The sequence below is a fragment of the Nicotiana sylvestris genome, chromosome 1, assembly GCF_000393655.2.
Source record: "Nicotiana sylvestris chromosome 1, ASM39365v2, whole genome shotgun sequence".
Classification (NCBI taxonomy): domain Eukaryota; kingdom Viridiplantae; phylum Streptophyta; class Magnoliopsida; order Solanales; family Solanaceae; genus Nicotiana; species Nicotiana sylvestris.
Genome location: NC_091057.1, coordinates 49,472,997 through 49,483,066, shown reverse-complemented (window position 1 = coordinate 49,483,066; position 10,070 = coordinate 49,472,997). Strand labels below are relative to the sequence as shown.

The 10,070-nt window shown below is 35.3% G+C and overlaps 1 long non-coding RNA gene across 1 annotated transcript; it reads left to right on the top strand.

Moving 5' to 3' along the window:
* Nucleotides 1-776: 776 nt before the first annotated feature.
* Nucleotides 777-3,353, top strand: LOC104215583 (uncharacterized). The gene is made up of 2 exons (XR_708230.2): nucleotides 777-1,213; nucleotides 3,088-3,353. It is a non-coding gene; the product is annotated as an uncharacterized lncRNA (long non-coding RNA).
* Nucleotides 3,354-10,070: the final 6,717 nt, after the last annotated feature.

The window sequence follows — 10,070 nt, the reverse complement described above, 5'->3', positions numbered from 1 at the left end:
TATTGTGGAGGAAATCACTTATGCCAAAATTATCAATATTGTAGACATGTAATTTTTGACCCTCCCCGAGATTTTACACATTTTAGCACTTAAATGTTTAGTTTAGGTCTAATATCACTATTTTAACTAGTTTTGACTCTTTTACTTTGTTTTATCACAAAAATGAAAATTTCAAAAATATTTAGTTTGTTTTAGCTTATTGATATTTGACTAGTTAGTTTTATTTTATTTTTACAAAAGATAAAAAGAAAAGTTTCAAAAAATACTTTTACTTAGTAGTGTGAATTTTAAGTTGTAGGTTTCTGATAAAATATTGATTAGTATTTAGATTTCTAAATATAGCTATTTTGTTTCTCTTTAGTATTCCTATTATTTTAGATAATTAATATTTTGTCTCACCTTTAGAAGAAAATAAAATGAAAAACAGAAAAGAAAAAAAGAAAGAGAAAGAACGAAAAGCCAAGGCAAAAATAAGGAAAGCAAGCTTAAACAAAAAAAAAAAGGTCTTTCTGTCAATTTAGTTTTCAATAAATGAGTATTTTTTTGTTAGCGTCTTTCTCATATTATGTCTTGCCTAAAAATATTAACTAGTATTTTGATTACTCTTCCAAAAGAAATCAAGAACATAAATTTCCTATTTTTCCTCTTCATCAACCAGTGCCACTTTATCACCTCACCACATTCACAAGATGAGTCACGTGCAGGAGCATTCAAAAATTGGCTCCACAATTGATTCACAAATAAAAAGGGGACACGGTCAAGAAACAGAAAGGAGGGGAGAAAAAACCCTAATGAGGCAACTTCAATTGGATTCCATTCGAGTGCCGCATGAATCCCTCCTTGGTCTACTTCTATCACACCAAATTCCACAATTAAACCAGCCACTATAGCCATTAAAATCACCGTGAAACGTCCATAGCTCATTAACTTTTCACAGTCAACTTCACATCGGAACTACATAGCCACCCAATGCTGCTGCTTTGGCCACCGACGAGTTGGTGGATGGATCTCTGTTTTCCATCCAATTCTATGAGTTTTGGAACTATTTGTTACTCAAAGCTTCAATCGATTCTCGTTTCAGAACTCACGGAGGCAAACTGTTCGATTTTGTTTTGAAATCGAGCATTCCAGTCTAAACACAAAGAGTCGAGTCGAGGTGTCCGTTGTAGCCGAGGTCCTGTTCGCGATCTTGTGGTTTCAAATTCAATTAAAGGTCCATTCTCTTACTCTCTTCCTTTAGTTACGTTTTGGCTTGAATGTGTTTTTGATAAAATTATTTAATGAAGTGATTTGGTGCAAGGCTTATTTGTTTTGATTTTAGTTTGTTTGTTATGTTATCATGGCACTCATTTAAGTTAAGTAGGAAACATTTCGTTCTTCAGTTTATTTTGCATCTTGTTTAAGTTGGTTCACTTTGAAGCTATTTTGTCAAACCCGTTTGCTTGAATGATAAATCTTAGTGAGATAAATAAACGACAATGTAAGGAAGAATTGTTACCTGGCGGGCCATAAAATTGGGTCGTGGGGTTCGGGATCTGGAGGTTTTAAAAATGATTATGGATGCTTAAGATAGATTGTTTGATAACCAACAATTAAAATGATTTTACTTTAAATTGATTTCTGTTATTCCTTTCTTTACGTTTATTATTACCCGCTAGTAGCATGTTTAGGCCGATGACTCGGGTAGGCAAACTTTAGGTTTTTCTCTTTTATCTTATTCAAGGCGAGAGGTCGTTCCCTTTAGTTAGTTCATATTCAGGGGAATGCCCGGTAGACTTTGTATATATATATATATATATATATATATTATAAGGGGTATGCCCCTTAGTATCATGTATTTGGAGGCCGTGACGAACTTGTGGAAAAGCATAGTATGTATTAGTATTTAGGATTTTACATTACTTTTCTTTTCCTATTTTTTTTTATTAAGTGGGGACGACCTCGATCCTTTCTTGTGTTTAATTTTCTTTTTTGTGTGTTTTTACCTCAATTCGAATATTTTAAAAGCCAACTTGATCATGTACGCAACCGTACTAGTTACGGGACTTGGGGAGTGCCTAACACCTTCTCCCCGAATCAAATGAACCCCCTTACCCAAATCTCTGGTGTAGACTCAGTTTTGGAGTCCAAAATGTTTTAAAAGGAAAAATCATTTTTAAAAAAACGGTGACCTGACACACCGAAATCAAATGTTAGGTGGCAACTCTGAAAAATCCTTTTGAACACAATTTTGTCACTTTTTAATTAAAAACCCTTTTGAGCTTCACAAAATCCTTTTATTATTATTAAGAGGGTTAAGTTTGTAAAAAAAGGGGTGTGACAAATATAGTCCCGTGAGCGAGTTATATGCACCAACTCAATCTCATGTGTGGAATATATATGATATGTGTGGTGGTCAAGATGATCACTTTTATGGTTTTACTTTTACTTGGGAAGTTACTAGGAACAAAGAACCTGGGGATCTTGACCTAAAGGAGATCAAGGATATGTTAATGTGCCTTATGGAATAAAATAATAAGACACAATTACAGATACAAAGGCAAGAGACAACTCTTCACAACTTGAAGACTCAAGTGAGTCAAGTGGTCGAAGTTTTGAATGCTTAGCAAGCCAATATGGTGGATAGTAGCAAAAAAAACAATGTGAATTAGAGTCAGCAATTGATACTCTGATGGAGGAGATCGTAGTAGAACACCAACAACCTAGCCTACTAGAATTTGAGGATGCTAATATTGAAGGCGTGATACTAGAGTCAATCGAGGACATTGAGGATAAAAATTCAGTTAACTCTAGTGTAATTGGTATGAGTGTGTATGCAGGGGCTTAATTGTTGGTATCAACCATGGCCATAAGTGTAGTGTGTTGAATTGCCAAATATTCCTCCATCGTATAATGTCTTGTGTGCATTGTTTGGTTAGCATGGTTTTAGGTTGCTCGAGGACGAGCAAGAGTTTAAGTGTGGGGTGATGATGTCAGGCTAAAAATCTATATTTTTGCATGTGATTTGCCTTGAAATATGCCTCGATCTTGTTAACTTTGGTGTGAATATTTGAGACTCGAACTTAATAATGGTGTTTATATGTGTAGGAGTCAATTGGAAGTGATTTGGAAAGCTTGCATGCAAATTGAAGTAAAAACAGAAGAATTTGGAGGGAGTATGACTTTGGTGCCCAGGTTCGCGCCAGGCACCAACCAAAACGCCAAGGGCAGCAGAGCTGTAACGACCCGACTGACCGTTTCGAGCATTTGTACTTCGCTCGGTAGTTTGAGGGCATGAATAGCTCTGTATGATGTATTATGACTTGTGTGAATCATTGGTTTTGGTCTTCAGGTTATTCAGAATTGATTTGGAAGAACGATTCTCAACTAGGAAGCTTTAAAAAGTTGACCAAGTTTGACTTTTGTGAATTTAACCTCGGAACGGAATTTTGATGGTTCCTTTAGGTCCAGATGGTTATTTAAGACTCGGTCGTATGCCTGAATTTGCATTTGGATGTTTCTAGAAGTTTCGGCATAAATTTGCGTAAGGTTGAAATTTGAAGGTTTAGAAAGTTCATAAGTTTGACCGAGAGTTGACTTTGAGGATATCAGATTCAGATTGTGGTTTCAGGAATTTGAATAGCCTCTTTATGTCATTTGGGACTTGTGTGCAAAATTTGGGTTCATTCCGGGGTGGTTTGCTATGTTTCAGCACGAGTTATGAAAGTAGAAAAGTTCAAAGTTCATCAAGTTTGATTTGGGATGCGATATGTCGTTTCATTGTTGTTATGTGTGATTTGAGGCCTCGATTAGGTCTCCTTTGTGTTATGGGACTTGTTAGCATGTTTGGACGGGGTCCCGAGTGGCCCGGATGAGTTTCGGACATGGTTTGAATCATTGCTGAAGATTTCTGGTTCTGGTGTTTCCGTATCTGTGGAAGAATAGACGCAGATGCGAGTCCATAGATGCAGACAATTGGTCGCAGAAGCGTAGCAGGCTTGGTTGGAGATCATTGTAGATACGGAGAAGGAGCTGCACCTACGAGTGCGCAGAAGCGGAAATTGTTCCGCAGGTGCAAGGGGTCGGCTTGTTAGTTGTGGTCGCAGAAGTGAAACAGTTACCGCAGATGCAGTGGTCGCAGATGCAACGATTTGTCCGCAAATGCGGAAACTGCTGGGCAGAGGCTATAAAAATCGAGGTTTTGGTTCTTTATCATGTTTTGAGATTGAGGGCTCGGATTGAGATGATTTCTGGAGTAATTTTTATCACAAGGATTGAGGTAAGTATTCTACACTTGGTTTTGATTTTTATTTCATGAATCTATCTTCATTTTTGGCAAATTGGTTGATGAATTTTAAAGAGAAATTGGGAGTTTTAGCCTAAAGTTTTATATAGTGAATTTTTGAGTTTTGAACATCGATTTGGAGTCGGATTTGGGTGAAACTAGTATGGTTGGACTCATAATTGAATGAGTTGTCGAATTTTATGAGTTTTTTCGGGTTCCGAGGTACGGGCCCGGGATGAACTTTTGGTTGATTTTGGGCTTTTGATTCAAGATTTGACCTTTGATCATTGGGATCGGTTTCTTTGGCATTGTTTGATGTATTTGAGTTGTTTTTAGCTAGTTTCAAGCCGTTCGGAGGTTGAAACGCACGGGATGGCATATTTGGAGCATCACTTGGCTTGCTCAGTATTTGATTTGGCTTGTTTGAGGTAAGTAACACTTCTAAACTTGGTGTTGAGGGTATGAGACCCCCAATTACGTGTTATGTACTTGGTGTCGAGGTGACACACATGCTAGGTGATGCCCGTGTGGGCATGCACCGTGTGAATTGTGACTCCATTATTTCTGTGGTATTGTGTAGTTACCTGATCGTATTTGTAACCATGAAACCTCTACGTATTAGAGCTACTGAGCTGTGACCCATATTAGAAACCATGTCTAGGTTACATGCTTATCCTGTTGGGACCCACTAAGGTCATTTATGTTGTGGAGTTACATGCTTATATTGCATTTACATACTCAGTCATACGCATTCGTATACATAGCGTATCCCACTCTCTTTGTCATTTATTGATACATCATATCATTATTTTTGGGCTGATTTTTCATGATATTGTGAGCTCGAGAGACTGGAGAGATTGATGACTGAAGGAGGCCGAGGGCCTGATGGTGAGGATGTTTATAGGATCGGGTTGCACGCCGCAATATATTTTATATATTTATGATGGGAGTGGGTTGCACGCCGTAACATGTTTTACTGATTTATGCCATGATTGGCTTGTTATAGCGCTTGGGCTGAAGGAGCCCCTTCGGAGTCTGTACACACCCCCAGTGAGTGCAGGTACCTACTGAGTGTGAGTGCCGAGTGATTGGGAGGACTGAGTGGCTTTGAGGACTGAGTGACTGGGAGGACTAAGTGAATTGATACTCTAGAGAGTATGCATATGTTTTTATCACTGAGTTGCATCGCATTTGACATGCACACTTGACATCCAAACATAGAGATGCATTTTTCTTCATGTTGTACGATATCACATCATTCGTGACTTCTCACACATATTAACATATAGGCATAGAGATGTATTTTCCTCATGCCATTTGAAACTGAAGCATTTACCGTGGAAAGCTTTTGGAAAAAATTACAGTTTTCAAACTTACTCATATTTTTGGCAACTTCGGTAAAAGACTTGGGTTTTCACTGATATACTTGAAAAGTAGAATTATTTTCGGGAACTATGAATAAGTTGAGCATTTTATCTCTAAGTTACTCTTTTTTTACTTGTTACGTTTTATCTCTAAGGTTAGTTTTGTTACTTATTGAGTATATGGGGTCGGTTGTACTCATACTACACTTCTACACCTTGTGTGCATATATTGACTGCTGATGTTGCTATGATCGACGGGAGCTGGAATTGAAGACGTACCTACATTCCGGTTGTAGCTGCCTCTTATTCATGGTAGCCTTAGAATATATAAATGTATTTATATATTTTTTGAACAGATGATGTATTTATTCCTTACCAGCTTTGTAAATTTTAATCTTAGAAGCTCATGATTTGTACTATCAGTCCTTGGGGAATGTATAAGATTCAGATAATTTATTCTATTTAATTGTTTTATTAGTTTCGTTGGAATTGGATAGTTATTAATTGGCTTACCTAGCGGGTTGAGTTAGGTGTCATTACGACTAGTCGGATTTTGGGTCGTGACAAGAGCACAAAAGTGGAAAAAGTTTAGTGTCTAGGTTGGCGCATGGCGCCAAGCAAGACGGCTAAGGACGAATTTTGTTCTGATTTGGCTAAGACTTGGTAGTTTCGACCCTACACACCCCAACATGTACAGAAGGGGTTTTGAACCTATTTCTTAGATGAGAGACGTTTTTGGAGAGGGGATTCGACCCAAGGAGGCAAGAACACGCTAGGAGCAAGATGGAGAATTCTTCTACGAGTTTTTCACTTCCTTCTTCCTATTTTCATTATTGGTTATAAATTCTAGTATTGTAGTTTTGCACACTATTATGAATAGCTAATTTATTAACTAGGAATTTGATGGAACCTTTTGTAGAATAATTTTTTGTTATGTTTTTATATAATTGAGCCGTTAGATTTCTCTATTGTTCAACTATGCATTTGTTGTTGTTGATTGAATGACCATCAATTGATTGTGCCTATTTAATGTGTATTGCTTGAGAGAGAGTACACATTTAGGTAGTTGTTGAATAACATTGCTCCTAATGTATGTGAGAGATCAATACGGAGGGTTTAAAGGCGGGATTAGAGATAACGAAACCTTGGTGCGATCGTAGTGAGCGGTGAATTAGTGCCAGCTAGCGTAGTTCGAGAGAATATGTCTAGTAAATTGTAGTAGTTGCTCGAGAGAGAAGTACGACATCTGAAGTACTCACGATCGGTAGAGAATAATTAGGCATAGCAGGAAGAATTCCGACAATTGGGGAAATCATAACTCTCGACCTCCTCAATCTTTTCTCCAGTACTTAGTATCTGTAGTTGTTATTCTACTCCTTTAATTTGTTAGTTAATTAGATATAAAAATCTTAATATTTATAACTTAGAAATTGTTCGATCTTGTCTTCTTAATGATAATAAATAGTTGTAGCAAAACTTTAGTTCTCTGTGGGATTCGACTCCGGACTCTTAAACCGAATTATATTTATAACGACAACTTAGTCATTTTTATAAGACATAGTTGAGCGTGATCAAACAACTGCAGGTCGAATTAGAGTGCGTGAAATTTATCACCTATTATAAGAGCGTCGAAATCACAATATGCTATGGAAGTGTCACTTTCTCTATAGTATTATAAGGGGTCGTTTGGTTATCAGGTGGAATAGGCAAGGATATATCATGAGATTAGTTATTCTACTTTCTTTATGAGATAGCTAATAACTTGCCATTTTGGCATAAAATTTATCCTACCACTAGCTAATACCCATAACTACATATGGAACAAATATAATCTCATAATAGCAGGATTAGTATCCTAACTTTGATAACCAAACGGTCCCTAAGGAGTTCCGACTTGTCTAAAATATCAGTAACTCTTTGCATTCAAGAAAAGTACATCGTTCGCTACTAATTGGAGCGATTGAAGTTGTTCTCCCTCCTTTAACTATCCAATGAAGTAGTGCAAAAAATACATATGAGTCACAAGCAGCGTATATTAGCTCTAACTTTGAAATATCTTTTTGGTTGAAAAAGAAAGTATTTAGGCATTTAGAGTCAAAATTGGTCCCCATTTGGAGGCCAAAGATTATGAAAATACAATTGGAATGATATTAAAAACCTTAGGTTAGCTGTATTTAATTACTCTAACGGTAAGAATAATAGTACATACTAATTAATGCATGCTTACTCAACAATTTATGCATGTAACTATTAGCTCCATGATGGAAAGCCACGCATGCTTGCTCCTTTAAAGCTAATCATATGCAAATGCAATTAATTTCTTTCATCACATTAAATCAATGATGTTGTCAAGTGTCTTGACATTATTATCTCTTTATAATAATAAAATAGTGACAGGGAAAAAAAGTATATTTGAAAAGCTATTGATATTATAATAGCAACATTTAAGATTCAATTGAAAGATTTTTCAATAGTATCTTACTAAGACTTTTGGAAATGTAAAGATGGCAATCTAAGTATATATCCAACATTCAAAATCTTGTTGACCTGATACAAAAGGTTTAAGCTCAACCTTAGAGCGGTAGTCTCTCTATCAGTATAGATAACCTAAATAGATTGCAGGCAATATATGAGGGGCTTCAAGTTGCCGTAAAATTCAACCTTCTCCCCCTTGAGCTTGAAACTGATTTAACGGAGGTCATCAATGCAATACTTCATGCTCAAATAATCTTTTCTAATATTATTTATGCATGCAGATCCTGAAAGCACCAGCTGAAGGACTCCCTGCTTCGACACAATTTCCGTGAAGGCAAGGACGCCACCAACAAAAGTTTTACGCAATTCAGTCCGGATAGGCCAAACCTCCATGCAACTCCACCACTTTTTGTGAACCAACAGATGGCTAAGGAACAAGATGGAGAATGTCTTTTTGAAAAAACTTTATCTACTTTGGCTTGTAATATGCTGAGGACATTAGGGAATCAGAATATCGCTTGTGATATTCCACCAATAATAAGTGGAGAATTTTCACCTACTTGTAACAAGCAAAATGACTTCTAGTTTATATAATATATATCCCTTTTATTAACAAAAAAAAAAAAAAACCTAAATAGATAAAAGTAAAATTTCTTAATAAAAAGTGGTGGGTAGGCGGTAAAGTTCATCTTTTGTTCTTAGTTTTTCTTGGTGGAGTTGAGTTTTATTTACTGTAATTTCTAATAAGATAATTTCTTCTTATTTTCTCCCATTAAGCTGAAAATTTGATCAAATTATTAAGGCATTTAAAATTATTTTAACAGCCATTTGACGACAGTTAAACTTTTACGGTTTTAAACTTCAGATTTACTAGCAGTAGTTGCGAGATTCACCAAACATCAGATCTCTAGAATTCACTATTTTCTTTTTTAAATTAAAAATTTGGTGGAGCAAATCTCAAAACAATTGCTGTCAAGCAATCAAACGCACAGTTTTAATAAACAATAGGCTATTAAATGACTATTTCTCATAGTACACACATTCCTGAACGAAATATTAATTCTACGATAATCTTCGCGTGTTTCTCAAATGTCCTTTTCCTTTCTTTCTTTGTACTTTTCTGGTACTTGAGGTTTATTTCGAAAATATATATATATATAACACTGATAGTGGTAATTTTTTTGATATTATCAAATGAATTTAATATGTGCTAACGTGTCGCTTATCATTTTATCAAATTAAACTTATCACATAAATTTACTTGTAATTATCTTATAAATGATATAATTGAGTAAATATTTTTTACACGAATCAACGTACAATTAAACTTTACTCTAGGTATGCTTATTTGCTTCGTTACATTTTGGCATTGAAAGTGATTAAGGAGCTATACACAGTAACTTCGATTACAGTCTACAGATCATGCTAAACAATCACTTTTATCAAATATTATTGAAGTATAAAAGAAGAAAATTGTAATGATTATGTTCGAATATGCTAGTTGTCTTTAGGTTTCTTAGCGTAGTTTAATAAGCATCTATTAAACTAACTTTTCATTGCAAGAAAAAAAAATACTAAACTTTACAACAAAATAATAGTATGACCAATATAATTCTTGTATATCTTTTATTATCTAAAAAATCATAAATAAAATAAGTATACAGCAATCAAAACCAACTTCCAATTTTTGACACAGAAACTTTGTACAGTGTAGCTCTCAGACATACGGTTATAAAAATAAATACAACACAAGTCAAAAGGAAAAAAGTATAAGTAAATAGAAAAATAATTAATCAAGATAAATTGGAGAATGATGTTTGATCAAACATAGAGTATCTCATCATACATATAATATCTCGCGGACCAACCCGAATAAAACTAATTGTAAAATATTGATTAACAAACTCTAATTAAATAAAGAAATTTAATCTTTCTATATTAAAGGGGAAAATAGGAAAGAAAGTCAC